This window comes from Cibotium barometz, chromosome 16 (genome assembly GCF_041138505.1).
Source record: "Cibotium barometz isolate CiBa-2024 chromosome 16, ASM4113850v1, whole genome shotgun sequence".
Lineage (NCBI taxonomy): Eukaryota > Viridiplantae > Streptophyta > Polypodiopsida > Cyatheales > Cibotiaceae > Cibotium > Cibotium barometz.
The window spans coordinates 38,208,702-38,222,720 of record NC_141061.1 but is presented as its reverse complement, the minus strand read 5'-3'; positions in this window follow the sequence as shown (position 1 = coordinate 38,222,720).

The following is a 14,019-nucleotide window of genomic DNA, read 5'->3' as shown; positions in this document are numbered from 1 at the left end:
AGAACTACCTAGAAGCTCAAGTTTTGCCATTAGATCTATAATCTTTTGCAAGTTCTGACCAAAGGTTTTTAGATAAGAATATAAGAATCTAGCTTCTTTTGCTGGTTTTCAATGACCTTGTTTTGGGCTTCCATGAGAATCTCCAAGAAACTACTCCTGTATCTTTGACATAAGCATACAAGAGTTTGTCGAAGAAAGGCCTAGCCATGCTCATCTTAAATAGATACGTGGGGTGGCTTCAATCTAAGACTATTTGGGACAGTTCCTTCTTCCTGATGATCCACAAGCTTCTTGAGATAGGCTCTACTTTTCTCAAGAGTTAAAAACATCTTTTTGTACTCCTCAATGGATTTCTTTAAGAAATTCCTACAATGTGAGAGTGAGAGATGTCTAGGGTAGGGAGGGTAAAAAGACTATCATTTTCTTCTATGAGATTTTTTGTAGTGTCTTTAGATGAATCTAAATGACATCTATGCCCTACAATATTATCTGCATCTCCACTAGCAAAAAATAAAATACCTAGAGTGACCTTTCTAAAGGGACTCCCTCACAAATATATCTAGATTCACCATGATAAAGAAAAGTTAGGGTTTTTAGAGGTGTGCAACAGTGGAGGATAAGTGGTATGAGAACATGGATGTAGAAGAAAAAAGATTGTAGAGTAAAAAAATGATTTTTGGGGGCCAGTTTTGTGAGGGCAATGGAAGTGTTTGGTTGTATTGCATATGTGCATGCTCTAGACAAAGAAAGAAAAAAGTTGGATCCAGAGGCATAGAAATGTATCTTCATTGGTTATGCATTGGAGAAAAGAGGTTATAGATGCTACGTAGAGATATTATTTTTATTGAGATGAGTAGCTGGTATGTATAGTGAGAAGACAACAGAGGATGTAGATGTAAGAAATAGTGCTGATGTCCAACATATAGAGTAGCAATCAAGCCCCTTAGTGGATTAGGAGAGCCCTCTAGTTGTTGATGGACCATGGTTAGGTAGGTTGAGATTAGATTCTCATGATGCTGGAGGTGGTGGTGGTACACATGTATCATGTAAGGGAAAAGAGAAAGTGGACCAACCCTTTCTTATGCTTGATGTGTCAGTGGTGACCAACGTTTTCTTAGTGCTTGGTGTTAGTAGGTCACTCATGGTTACCAACCCTTTCTTAGTGCTTGGTGTTAGTAGATCACTCATGGTGTCCAATCCTTTCTTAGTGCTTCGTGTTAGTAGGTCACTCATTTGTGGATGATGACTCTAGTGGCTTTGAGGGTGGCCAATGAGGGAGATTGGTGGAGGGAGCATTAAAGGAAGCTTATTTCTTCAAACTATCTCTTTCTAAGACACTACATTCTCTCGCCTATCCACCACCATTCTGCTACCCATCTCCTCCCACCACCACCACCAATATCCACCACCACCTTTCTCCACCTAGCCCAGCCAAGTTACTTGAACATCACACCTCTTAGACTATATCCTCCATTTCACCACCACTTCCAAAAAAGTTGCACAACCCTTCCCCTCACTCCCATGCCCACCGCTCCCTCTATCCCTCACTTTCTCACCTTACCTCTCTTTCTCCTAGCCCCTCTCTCTCTTCTTGGTTTTCCTCCCCCCTCTCCCTCTCTCTCCCTTCCTCTTCTCCCCTCTCTTAACCACCTATCACCCTCCATCCTTTTATCTCTCTCTTTCTCTACCATATATTACTACCTTTTATTTGTACCTTGCTTTCCATCTCTTTGATTATTGTACCTCCTCTCTCTCTCTCTCTCTCTCTCTCTCTCTCTCTCTCTCTCTCTCTCTCCGATGTATCCCCTCTCTTAACCACCTGGGACCCCTCACCCTCCATCCTTGCTTTTCATCTCTTTGATTATTGTACCTCCTCTCTCTCTCTCTCTCTCTCTCTCTCTCTCTCTCTCCGATCTATCCCCTCTCTTAACCAGCCCTCACCCTCTATCCTTTTATTTCTTTCTTTCTCCCACATTTATTACTACCCTTCATTATACTTTCCTTTCCATCTCTTTGACTATTGTACCTCCGCCTTCTCTCTCTCTCTCTCTCTCTCTCTCTCTCTCTCTATCTCTCTCTCTCTCTCTCTCTCTCTAGCTCTCTCTCTCTTCTTTTAGGATCTAAAAGATCACGTTTTGGCTATATTATAATAGATTCATCTATTTTTTATTCTGAAAATATCTTTGTCTAAGATTGGGACCATATTTTGAATATAACAAAAGTATTTTTTTATTTGAACTCAAAACATGCATCTTGTTGATGTGACTCTCTTGATTAACCTCCTAGCTTTTCCTATCAAATTTCATCAAATTTGACGTATTTAAGCTCTTTTTACACTTTAATTAAGAAATTTCATATATGTACATGTAGACTTTAGATTTTTGGAAAAACAATATTCACACCTAGATTAGGGCCTAGTTAACCAGTACGTTTTTAAGATTCTTTTTTGTAGGGCTATGAGGGATTCCCCAATTGTTTTGACTTTCCCTCCTTTGCAAAGGAGAAATTTGAATCTTGATGTATGGCCTTCAATTTGTATAGCTTGCCCCTATTTTTTTGATCATCTCTTTCTTTCTCTCCATTCCCACATTAATGGCATTGATCTTCTCAATCATGAGACCAGTTAGAAAACATTATGTAGAGACCAAGATTGATGATGAATAGTGTGTTGATTTTTAGGTGCCATTTGGTTAGTACCACAAGAACTTGGCTTTCCCTTCATTAATCTTTCTATTTAGAGATATCCATTATACTGCAACTTCAAAGGAGAAGAAAGCTATGGAGGTTTGGTCTTTTTATGTTTTAATATCTTCTTATGGTTTTCTAATATAGTTTTCTTTTCAATTAATGTTTAATATAATGGTACAATATTTAGGTTTAATATTATACTATACTTTAATGAGATGATTCATTGTTATGTAAATGGTTATGTTAAATTTCTTAAAATGTGTTATAGTTAAGCTTGATGTTATGCTTTAATTGGTGTACTTTATGTTATGCCACTTTTTATACCCACAATAACTACCACTTAAAATGCTCAATCTTCTAGATCAAAGAGTGGTAGATAGTGAGACATTAGTAGAATGTGGTGGTTAGTCAAAATTGCAAATCTAATGGTTGGATTTTTAATGACCTCTTTTCAAAATTCTTCCAGGATATCCGAAGGCCTGCAAATATTAATAAACTAACTAGTAAAATTACATTTTTGATGTAAATAATCTAAAACCTATAGGGACTAGTGTACTTGTAATGGTGCATCTATGGAACTAAAATTCGATCACTCTAAGTATGGAAAGATCATTTTTAATCATTTCATCATATTTTTGATTAATTAGACTAATTTAAATTCATTTAAATTAGACTAATTTAAATTATATTGGATTAATTTGAGTGCATGTATATTTTGTATTAGTTACTTGATCTCATTTGAATTACCTTGCCCCTTTCCCCCCCCCCCAACTGTTTTTTTCTCTCCAAACATTCTCTCAGTCTAGCATAAACTAGACAAAACTGATCTTGTAAAACAACCCTATTATTATTACTATTATGGTTTACTGCTCTGTTAAGTTAAATTTTAATACGTTATATTTATCTAGTTTGATATTTAAGAATTAATGTCATGTTTTTTATTAACATTCAATGGGGGTTAAAATTTTCTATTATAAAATTTAGGGTTAATTAGATGTATATTTTTAATATAGGATGTAGGAAGGAACAAGACAAGAGATATTCACTTTCAATTAGATGTGGAGTATGCACCTTTACACAAGAGGACATAAGCAAATATAGTGCAACAAATATTTGCTTAGGGTTAATTAGATGTATATCAATTAGATGTGGAGTATGCACCTTTACACAAGAGGACATAAGCAAATATAGTGCAACAAATAGTGATGCAACAACAAAGATATGCAAGTAAAAAGCATGTTGACCTTTAGGTAGAGGGATCAATATATTCACTTGATTCTATTTCTCAATAGCCTCCTCAATTTTCAGGATTAACGTATTTCATTAAGTATGTATGTGAGGGTCATGCTGGTTTGTTAGGATACGGTAAAAGACTTTTCAACCAAGTATATAGTGTTTATACATCTACTCAACACCTAACAGGGAAGCAAGGATTGTGCAACTCTCAAATGTGTTGATTGAGAAGAAAACTATGTGTGATAAATTATAGCATGTAGTGCATGTTGTTCAAATTAAAAATGCTCAGTAGTCAATTAATGTGCAAAGTTTAGAACGAAGGAATAGGAAGATAAAAACTATGTTAGAGAAGTTGACTCCATTAGGGCCATCTGACCATGTGAAACAACTAAAATCAATGGATAAATTGGTCATTGGAGGTGGTCAATGGAAGCAACAAATTTAGTTAATGCTTTCAACTTCAAAAAATTGTTTGAGCTAGCCAGGGAGCATGTCTTATAGGAAGATAATGATATCGTCCAACCATCTGACCAATATAATCTTTCAAGACTGGGTCTTGAACTCTTTCTTGCCTTTCGGATATGTTGGCATGCCTGAATGAGAACTCATCAAGGTACAAGACATACTGCAAACCAAAAGTGAAAATTTATTTTAGTACAAGTGCATGCATATGCCAGAATAATGTTTGCAATGCCAACCAAGTCCAAAAAAAGTTTTTTTTTTAATTCAGTCCAAACTTGACTTGCATGCTCCTTGGGGCTTGTAGAGGCCCTAGGGAGCTTGCAAGTCAAGTTTGGACTGTAGATTCAGGGCCCTAGACGAGGACACTTCCAGGGCTTTGATCCCAGAATTTCTAAACTCTACAAGCCCCAAGAGGCATGTAGGTTGAGTTTAGAACAAATTAGGGGAAAAAGTTTCTTAAAATTTTCCCAAAATTTACCTCCTCAACTTCATCATACTCCTTCACCAATAGTACCTCGAGGTCAGTGCTTGGAATAGACCTCCCTTATTCCCACCGCTGGTATAGTGCCTTGAGGTCATTGCCTGGAATAGTGCCTCCCTTCTTCACTTCCCAACGTTGGGATCTCATGCTATTGTTGTAACATTTCAAAATTTGCATCCAAAATCTCATATTTGAGAGAAGCTTCTTAAGTTTATTCTTAGACCTGGATGATGGCTAATACATCATCTAAGCTGCTACCATCGTATAGTGAGCGATTTCATTGACACAACACGTGGACCATCTTGTATGCTGAAGTCCATAAAGTCATCTCCAACATCTAAAACAAGTGCTCATCTTCTCTCATTTCTAGGAGCTCCGAGACATTTTGCATTAGCAGAGCATGTACTCCTGACCCTTTGATGATGGGTGTCAGGGATTCAAGGGGTGGGTCTTTAAATTCTATATGTTCAAGACCTTGGATGCCTATGCGTGATATTTCTAGACTTTCTTAGCCTCTGCTTGAGGATCAAGAGCTGTCTTTGTTGGCTCTTGATCAAGGTATGTCAAGCAGGGGATGTCAATGACGACATGGTCATCATCTTTAGGCTCTACCCGAATATCTATTGATGATTGTGCAAGAGAAATGAAGGAGGTAGGAACGAAGGTTGTTAGGAGGCTTGGGGAGACATGTGCTAAGGCTCTCTTGATAACTTTCTTGTGGGGTGGCTATCTCCGCTCTTCATGGAGAAGAGGGGATCTACCTAGAAATAGAGTTAGGAATGGAGAAGATAATCTCATTACATCCCAATAAAAACTCTCCCAAGATAGAGTTCTCAGGCTCTAGGCAAGACAACAAGATCTCAAGCTCTATGTTCTTACAAAATCTAGCATAAATTGAGTTTGCGAGGTGAGCATAGCGAGAGTGACTAATCTAATCATCAAAGGCTACTCGTTAATGATATCGAAATACATGAGAAAAAATGAGAAATTGCATGTGAGGAAGGCTAGAGAGTGAACACAAGTGAAGGTATAATGAAAGAAATAAAGTTACTTATATTTATAATAAAAATTTACATCAATATTTAGATTCATAAAAAAAAACAACATTAGTAAAACCATATTTTTAGTAGCAGTCACGTTCATTTTAGTTATATTCATTACAACTCTCACCTAAAGGTGACATCCGACTTTGTGATTGTGCACTCAATTATATCATCATGACATGTTCTCTTTGTAGTCCATTGATCACCCAAGAAATGTGTCATCTAGCATCAATTGGACTTTTGCAAGCTTAGGTGATTTTAGTTTTCTTTAGTTCTTCACACATTACAAAAACATATACAAAGCAATCTAAAGAAAAAAACCACCTCAAGTGAACATCTTTACAGTGTAGATGACCACCTCAAAGTGAACATCTTTACAGTGTAGATGGATTCATTGCAGTGTGCAAATCATTTGAGAGATTTAGCCTGCAAGGTTGAATCTAGTCTTAGTTGGGATGCGGCCATTCAAGATTAGGGAAGGAAGGGAGTGGTATATTTTTCAAAGAGCCAAAATTAGCTCCTCCCATAGGTAGAACATATAATGAGTCATAAAAATAGATTTATTTCATAGCCAAATAACTTGCTTTCTTGTTTTTGTACATCAATGTACCAATCTTAGCATGCAAAACATTGATTTTTCCACTTAAACACTTCACAAACTACCACTCTTCCAAAGTGGAAGGATAAAAAGCTAAAAAACATCATGTGCTTTAGAATCAAGAAATTAAAACACCTATATTGATTTAAAAAATACCTTATACTCAGTTTTTAGATTGTGCCTTGGAATTTGGTTATCTGGATGCAAGCGGATTTGTATGTGCAAATATACGTGCTGAATAAGAACTTCTGTTCTCATAGTTGCATCATCTATTCATCTTCTAAGCTTTAATATTCTACCTTTCCAATATTTTGATAAATCACTAGTGTCTCTTAGCTTTACTTTGAAAGAGCCTTGAGTCTCCACAGTGTGTATATTACTTTTATTCTTCCTTCTTTGAGACATTTACAATAAAGAAACAACTTTATAAAATAGATAAATATTAATAAAATGCTACTTGAATGTAAGCCATTAGATTAACCAACATGTCTAAATTAATAATTTTACACTCATAAACTAAATTAACAAGAGACTGAAGTTGATTATCACCTTTTTGTCAGACTCCCAACTAGTCTCCAAACCAACAAAACTCAGAGGTTTAAAACTTGCAAAGAGAAAAGAGACAAATTTCAGATATTATCAATATATTACATTATCAAGATTACCAATAAAATAGAAAATAAAAACTTACCATTTAAAGATTAGCAAACTTTGAATCAAAAGAGAAAGAAAATTACTTATTACCTTTTCCTTTTCCAAACTTTAAAAACTGCAGGCCAACACCAAAGCTTTAAAAACTGCACACCGACACCAAAGATTTTGAATTAGTTTCCATAGCACAAGAACAACATACGAGAGAGGATGCAAACTATAAATTTTTTCTCAAAAAATAAGAGACGAAGGACTAACTTTATGAATACCAAGAGAAATTAGCATCATCTCATTGAGCTTCTATTCAAAGGAGAAGACTTTTTACCAGAACATGAGTATACTAAAGAGAAAGCTATCTGTAAATTTTTTCCTAAAAGAACAGAGAAGAAAGACTACCTTGAAGAACGTCATGAGAAATCAGCAATATCGCAAATGAGATAAAATTTTGCCATAAGATAGACAGATTAAATGTTTATGAGAAAGAAAGCAAGGAAGCATGAAATAACACTATATTGGGGAATATGGGAATTTCCCACAAGTTTGGGACACATGGTCAAAACTTTGGATCTTCCATAACTTGAACATCACTACTCCAAATTGAGCGCACTATAGCTCACTAGATCTCATTTTTCAAGCGCTTTCCAATGATAGGTCACATGATAGGATTTTGAGAAACTTATAGGCATGTTAATCGGGTTCCACTTTTCTAGTATTCAAAAATGGGAATTGGGAGATTCCCAAATTCACTAATATGGTGTTAAATATGATAAAATCAATTTTCACAGAGAAAAAATGGAGGGAAAGAGAAAAGGGGGGAAAATCAAAGCGTGAAAAGTGAAAAAGGGAAAGAAATTCGTGATTGAGAAGGAACATTCACTACTCTGACACAATAATATTTTATTGTGAGGACCACAAGGCACATATGACATTTCTTTATTTTTTTAATATTTTGTCCCAATATTATATTCCACTAGCTTGATCTTGTAAGATTTGGTGGGGGTAGAAGATAAAAAAAGATCCATGTTACATGGATCTGGAATCCAAGCTCTCTCATTTTTGGTAGCCCAGGCTTTTTTTAATATTTTCTTAGAGGGCCCTTTTGTGACTCCATATTTTGCCTAATGTGTCTCTCTCTCCCCCCCTTGTCTATTCCCTCTCTTAACCACCTCTTCCCCCCATCCTTCTATTTATTTCTTTCTCCCACATCTATTACTTCCCTTAATTGTAATTTCCTTTCCATCTCTTATACACTTCTCTCTCTCTCTCTCTCTCCCTCTCTCTCTCTCTCTCTCTCTCTCTCTCTCTCTCTCATGTCTCTATCTACCATTGAAGGAATGTAAAATGCACAGGTTTTGTATTTTCACATTCACACTACATCTTAACATAATCATTATGTCATATCTTTCTCTAGAAATACTCATAGCTTTCTCCCTTGATCATCCATCTACCATTAAAGGAATGTAAAATGCATGTCAAGTTTTGTATTTTCACATTCACACACATCTTAACATAATCGTTATGTCGTGTATCTTTTTCTAGACATATTCATAGCTCTCAGACTCCCTTGATCATGCATTTGTGTGTGTGTGTGTGTGTGTGTGTGTGTCTTTACCATTAAAAGAATGAAAAACACAAAGATTTAGAGCTTTCACACACTTAAGTTGTACTCCCATAGTAATGTATCCACATAGAAATAAATTTTTCATTCAGCTTATGAAGGAAGAATTATGCTAATATATTTGATCTCCATTACAAAGTAGCAAAAGATGATTCATATCAAATACGTAGTTTACAAAGTCAATGGGGTTGACATGACCGTTTTACAACTTTGTCATCTATTGAAACTATATTCTTCCTAGTGTGATGAGCCACCATAGCATAATCCTTAGCTCCTACAAACAACTTTGCAACCTCATTGACATCCCAAAATTCCTTTCCATGGTGAAAACCTCTCACACAAAATCATTCAATTATTGAGTGCCACAATTTTCTTATTAGCTCATAAATGAACTTTTTGAAATATGATTACAAAATTCTAAGCCTAAGCTCACCAAATTTGTCCATCTTGAGGTTTAGAAATGATATAATCCAAGGAATATGCTTTCACTTTTGGTTTGTGAATGTGTTTGAGAACATTACATAGATAAGGGTATATATTTACAAAAATGTAATAAAATTGATAATATGTCATTAATAAATACACACATTTTGCATGGCTCGCCATAGATCCCAATATACTACCAAGTTTGGTTTGGCATTGCACACTTAAGATTGTGTCCAAATTGAAGCCATACAAATTAGCACATATGACATCATCCTTGCCACTTGACATAATGAACCAATGATAAACATTCAAGAGTAGTTTGTGCTATCAAACATGTCCTCCTCTCTAGCTGTGTAAAGAATAGATGATGATTATGAACATCATAAATTATTACAATATCCTCGTATAATGTCTTATTATAGATTCACTATTATTGATTACATTCCATTTTGGTATTGCATTGTGATGTTTCAATTATATGTATGACAAACTCAGATATTAAGCAAGATTAAGTCATTTCATTTACCTTTTTGTTGTTCAGAATAAATGAGAAGCTTCCTGAAACATTGCTTACTATCTCTAGGAGCACATCATGACACACTTGTGTAAGTGTGCACCACTATCTAAGCCATATAACACCTAACACCAATCCATCTTCCTAAACCTTAATATCAACCAATTCATTATCATCACCAAAAGAGTTTAGGCCTTGATTCAATTGGACCAATTGATTTTGAATAAGCCTATTGTATTTGTAGTAAAAAGAGAATATGAAATTATGAGTCGCAATCATATATTTGATTGTAACTGAGTTTGTTTTCCACTTCACAATAGACTTTATTGTAGGTTTTTTTGTCCCAACCATCATCTAGCAAGTTAAAGTTATCTGCAGTAGCATTGGCTTTGTAGATGAGCATTGTTCTATAGACCTTCACATCATATTTGCTGAACAAGTCCACAAAAACTATAATGGGCATGCAAATATTTATTTTGATAATTCAATTTGCAATGCCTCGCCGTAGAGAACACTGCACTTCTGAGAAGAGCTTAGCTCTATAAGTCTCTGTAATAGTGGCATGAGGAATTGGCCAATCCATACTATGCCATTCTAGAAGATCTAGCCTTATCAAGGCACCATAGGTGTTTTCTTTGTCCAACAATTAGTAGAAATGATCATGAAAGAAAATGACTAATTGGGCTAACTGGGTGGGAGATCTAGTTTGGTACTGTAAGTCTCCAATGCTACCATGTAGAATATACAATAGTCCCAAAATGCACTCTACTGGCTACCATTCTTGATAGGATGATGGATAAATATCTGCAACAATAAAATGCTATGGTTAGAAAACACTTTAGGTTTATAAAAAACACTTACAGTTTGGTCTATGTTGTTGGAGATAGTCGGGATAAACATGTAACACAAGTTCTTTGTGCATGTACACATGTTGGATTTAAATCTCCTGACATTTTTTTCCCCTTCTACAGTTCTAAAATCCTTCACACACTACCTTTTCATGATGCCAAAAATTGATTCTTTGATCTATGCTTCTTTCTCCTATTTGGTTGCAACAAAACCCAGCTCCCTCAACCCAGCTCCCTTTTGATCTTTGATTCTTTTTCTTATTTGGTTGCATCAAAACCCAGCTCCCTTTTGATTCTTTTTCTTATTTGGTTGCATCAAAACCCAGCTCCCTTTTGATCTTTGATTCTTTTTCTTGTTTGGTTGCATTAAAACCTAGCTCCCTTTTGATACAATAAGCTTTTACCACAAACACCTAGCTGTAGAAATTTTGTTGGCAATCTCAAATAGAGTTAATAGAAGAAGCGGGTCGATGGGACAAAGAACTCACCTCCCTTCTTTGATCCTCTGCATTTGGATCTACACGTTTTGCACAAGCTCCGTGATAGTTTTCTATTTCCATTCTTGAGAGCACGAGACAATAAGATATGGTACTGTGTAGAAAATTGAAGAAGCTAGAGGAAGACATTGTTCAAGTGGGAAAACTGGTTTAGGAGGAAAAAACTGGTTTAGGAGGAAACCTTTTTTTTGTGTCTTTGATGATATAACTACACTCAGAATAGAATAATCCTATCAAAATTTAAAAGGATCTCTTCATTAAATGCAAACAATTGTATATTCAATAAAATATGATTCTTTTTTCTTTTGTGAATTTTACTTTGTCTTTGCAATTTCTCCAACGTTACGATGGCCTTTCTCCGATTAGTGGAGAGGGATTTTTCGTTTTGGGTAAAAGGGCACAAAATGAGGTCCTTTCTCCCCTAATGAAGTACTTGCCTCAAAAAGGAGTACTAAGGATTCGAGAGTTTACCATACTTCCTGCTCAAGTATTTTCACAGTAACCACCCAGCTAACCACTCAAGTGACCCCTCAAAGACAAGTACTAAGGATTCCAGAGTTTACCCTACTGCCTCCTCAAGTGTTGCCACATATTAGAGAGAAAACTGAATATAAAATGGACCCTTTACTAATCAAAAAATTACTGTTAATCAAGATATCCACCAATGGGAAGGGGGGGGGAGTGCATATTCTATCCACTAGCTTTAGCTATAAAATATAGGGTAGTTATTACATTTCTTAGCCTTGTCCCCCTAACTTCCACCTCTCTCTAGTTATTACATTTCTTAGCCTTGTCCCCCTAACTTCCACCTCTCTCTAGAGGTCACACCAAAGTTCAAGGCAACGGTCAAATCTCCTTTTTGAAATGACATGGGCCAACATTTTTAAATAAAAAAGTGCAGCTCGGCCAAAAAAACCCTAAAATTTTAAAATTTTGGTTTTCCCTCCAAAAATGTGGTTTTACCTTAAAAAAGGCTATCTAATCATATTCTATGGTGGGAAACCCATTTTTCAAGCTCATTTCAGCTCTCTAAGCTGTTAATCTCTCTCTAATCCTCTTCTACAAGCTTCTTTAATCTTCTATTTTTGTTTTGAAGTTCCTTTCTCTTTCACCACTCCTCTTTGCATTTCTAGCATTCGTCACTCCCTTCCAACATGGACCCAAACATGGCAACATACGAGATGTGTATCGAGTTCTTATGAAGAGGACCAAGTGGCCTAACAGAGAGAAACTTTTGTTCATCTTCTCTTGCAAGATTGACTTTGGAACAACCATCCTCTTGGCAAAAGAGGACTACAGAGGTACTCTTGACTACATGGAGGAGTACATGAGCCCCTAGACCATCAAGCTACCCACAGGAGGACACTGATTGGGTGCCATGTGATCTCCTATGATATATCAACAAGAATGACACGAATTCCCTCGAGAGGTTGCAAAAATTCCAAGATATTGTGCTCCTTGATGTCACTATAAGCAGATCACCAAGGAGGAGATGCTTGTGCTTCAGAGGGGGAATATTCGCCTTGATTTCCTCTCTTGGGTTGCCACCTTCATATACCTTTGTGGTAAGCGAGATTCTGATCAAGAGGTAGAGGTCGAGGTCGAGGATGTCTCAATTGGAGGCATGGTACAAGGCAAGGAGGAGGATCCTAAACCTAAGGTCCTCAACCAGCTTGTTGAGGCTGTTATGGCCAAAGATCTCCTCCTCCAAATTGAGGCACCTCAATCTGGTGAAGCATCCTCGTCAAAGGCATTGGTGCCATACTCTAGAGAGACAAGTGCCTCAGCCACAATAGAGGGTGGAGAAGAGCTGGGGGAGGGTCTTGTAGAGGGTACCCTAGATGTACCAGATGTGGGCAAGGGAAAGGAGGCTACAGATGAGATGCCGGAGCTTGAGCTCAGTAAGCTCAGCTTTGTGGTGATTGAAGGGGAGGAATTCCTCTTTTTACATGACCTAGAAAAGGTCTACAAGCTCAACCAAGCCGAGTGCCTCTCCTTGTTAGCTATGAATGATGAATTTCCCATCGACAATAAGGGCTCAGAGGCTTTGCAACAAGGGCTTGTTCCGGTGCAGGGTGGTGTGCATGAGTCGGTGATGATTCTAAAATCAATAATTATAGAGGCTTATCAAAGCCTTGTGAGTGACTAAGGAGGAGTTTAGAAAAGCTCAAGAACAATTGCCGCCAACCAGAGAGTCTGAGGATGCTACATTAGTGTCATTGGAGGAACACAAGTCCTCCATTCACATTTGCAAGCCTGAGGTGGTTAGCTCTGATTTCAAACACACGATAACATAAATTATGTATAAATCTAATAAATATAATTGATAATACTACTAGAGTTCCACTAACCCTCTTTCTTGTGTGTAGCATATAGTCTCTGTAGATGCTTGGCTCAATGTAAAGGTGGCACACGTGAGGGTTTTGGAAGAGATGATGCGTTGGCTAATTACATGGGTCGTATTGCACCTTAACACCTTGTTGTGGTGCACAATGAATTCACCCCCATGGCAAGCTTCTACATGTTAGCCATCAAAGTACTTAGCAAGGTCCTATACTTGTCAACGATTTCAAGAAACATTGACAAGATAGTGCTCATTAACAAGGCTACAGCGTATGCTACCTTTGAAAGGGGGTTATGCTTCTAAAGTGCTCGCACACACTGCATTTGTGGAGAGTATTTGTGAGAAGGACCCAAATTGTGTCATCAATGCCATATTGTTGGGGACCCTTCCATTTAGCAAGAAGAGGCACAAGACTGTAGCTAGGTATCTCAAGAACATTATGAGTTAGCTTGAAAATTAATCGTAGATAGTCTGTTTGACAATCAATGTAAATCCTTTTTATTAATACAAGTGGGTTTTTTATACATAATGTCTACATAAAGTTTGAATCATGTAAGTTTTAATGATATGAGAGAGAGAGAGAGAGAGAGAGAGAGAGAGAGAGAGAGAGAGA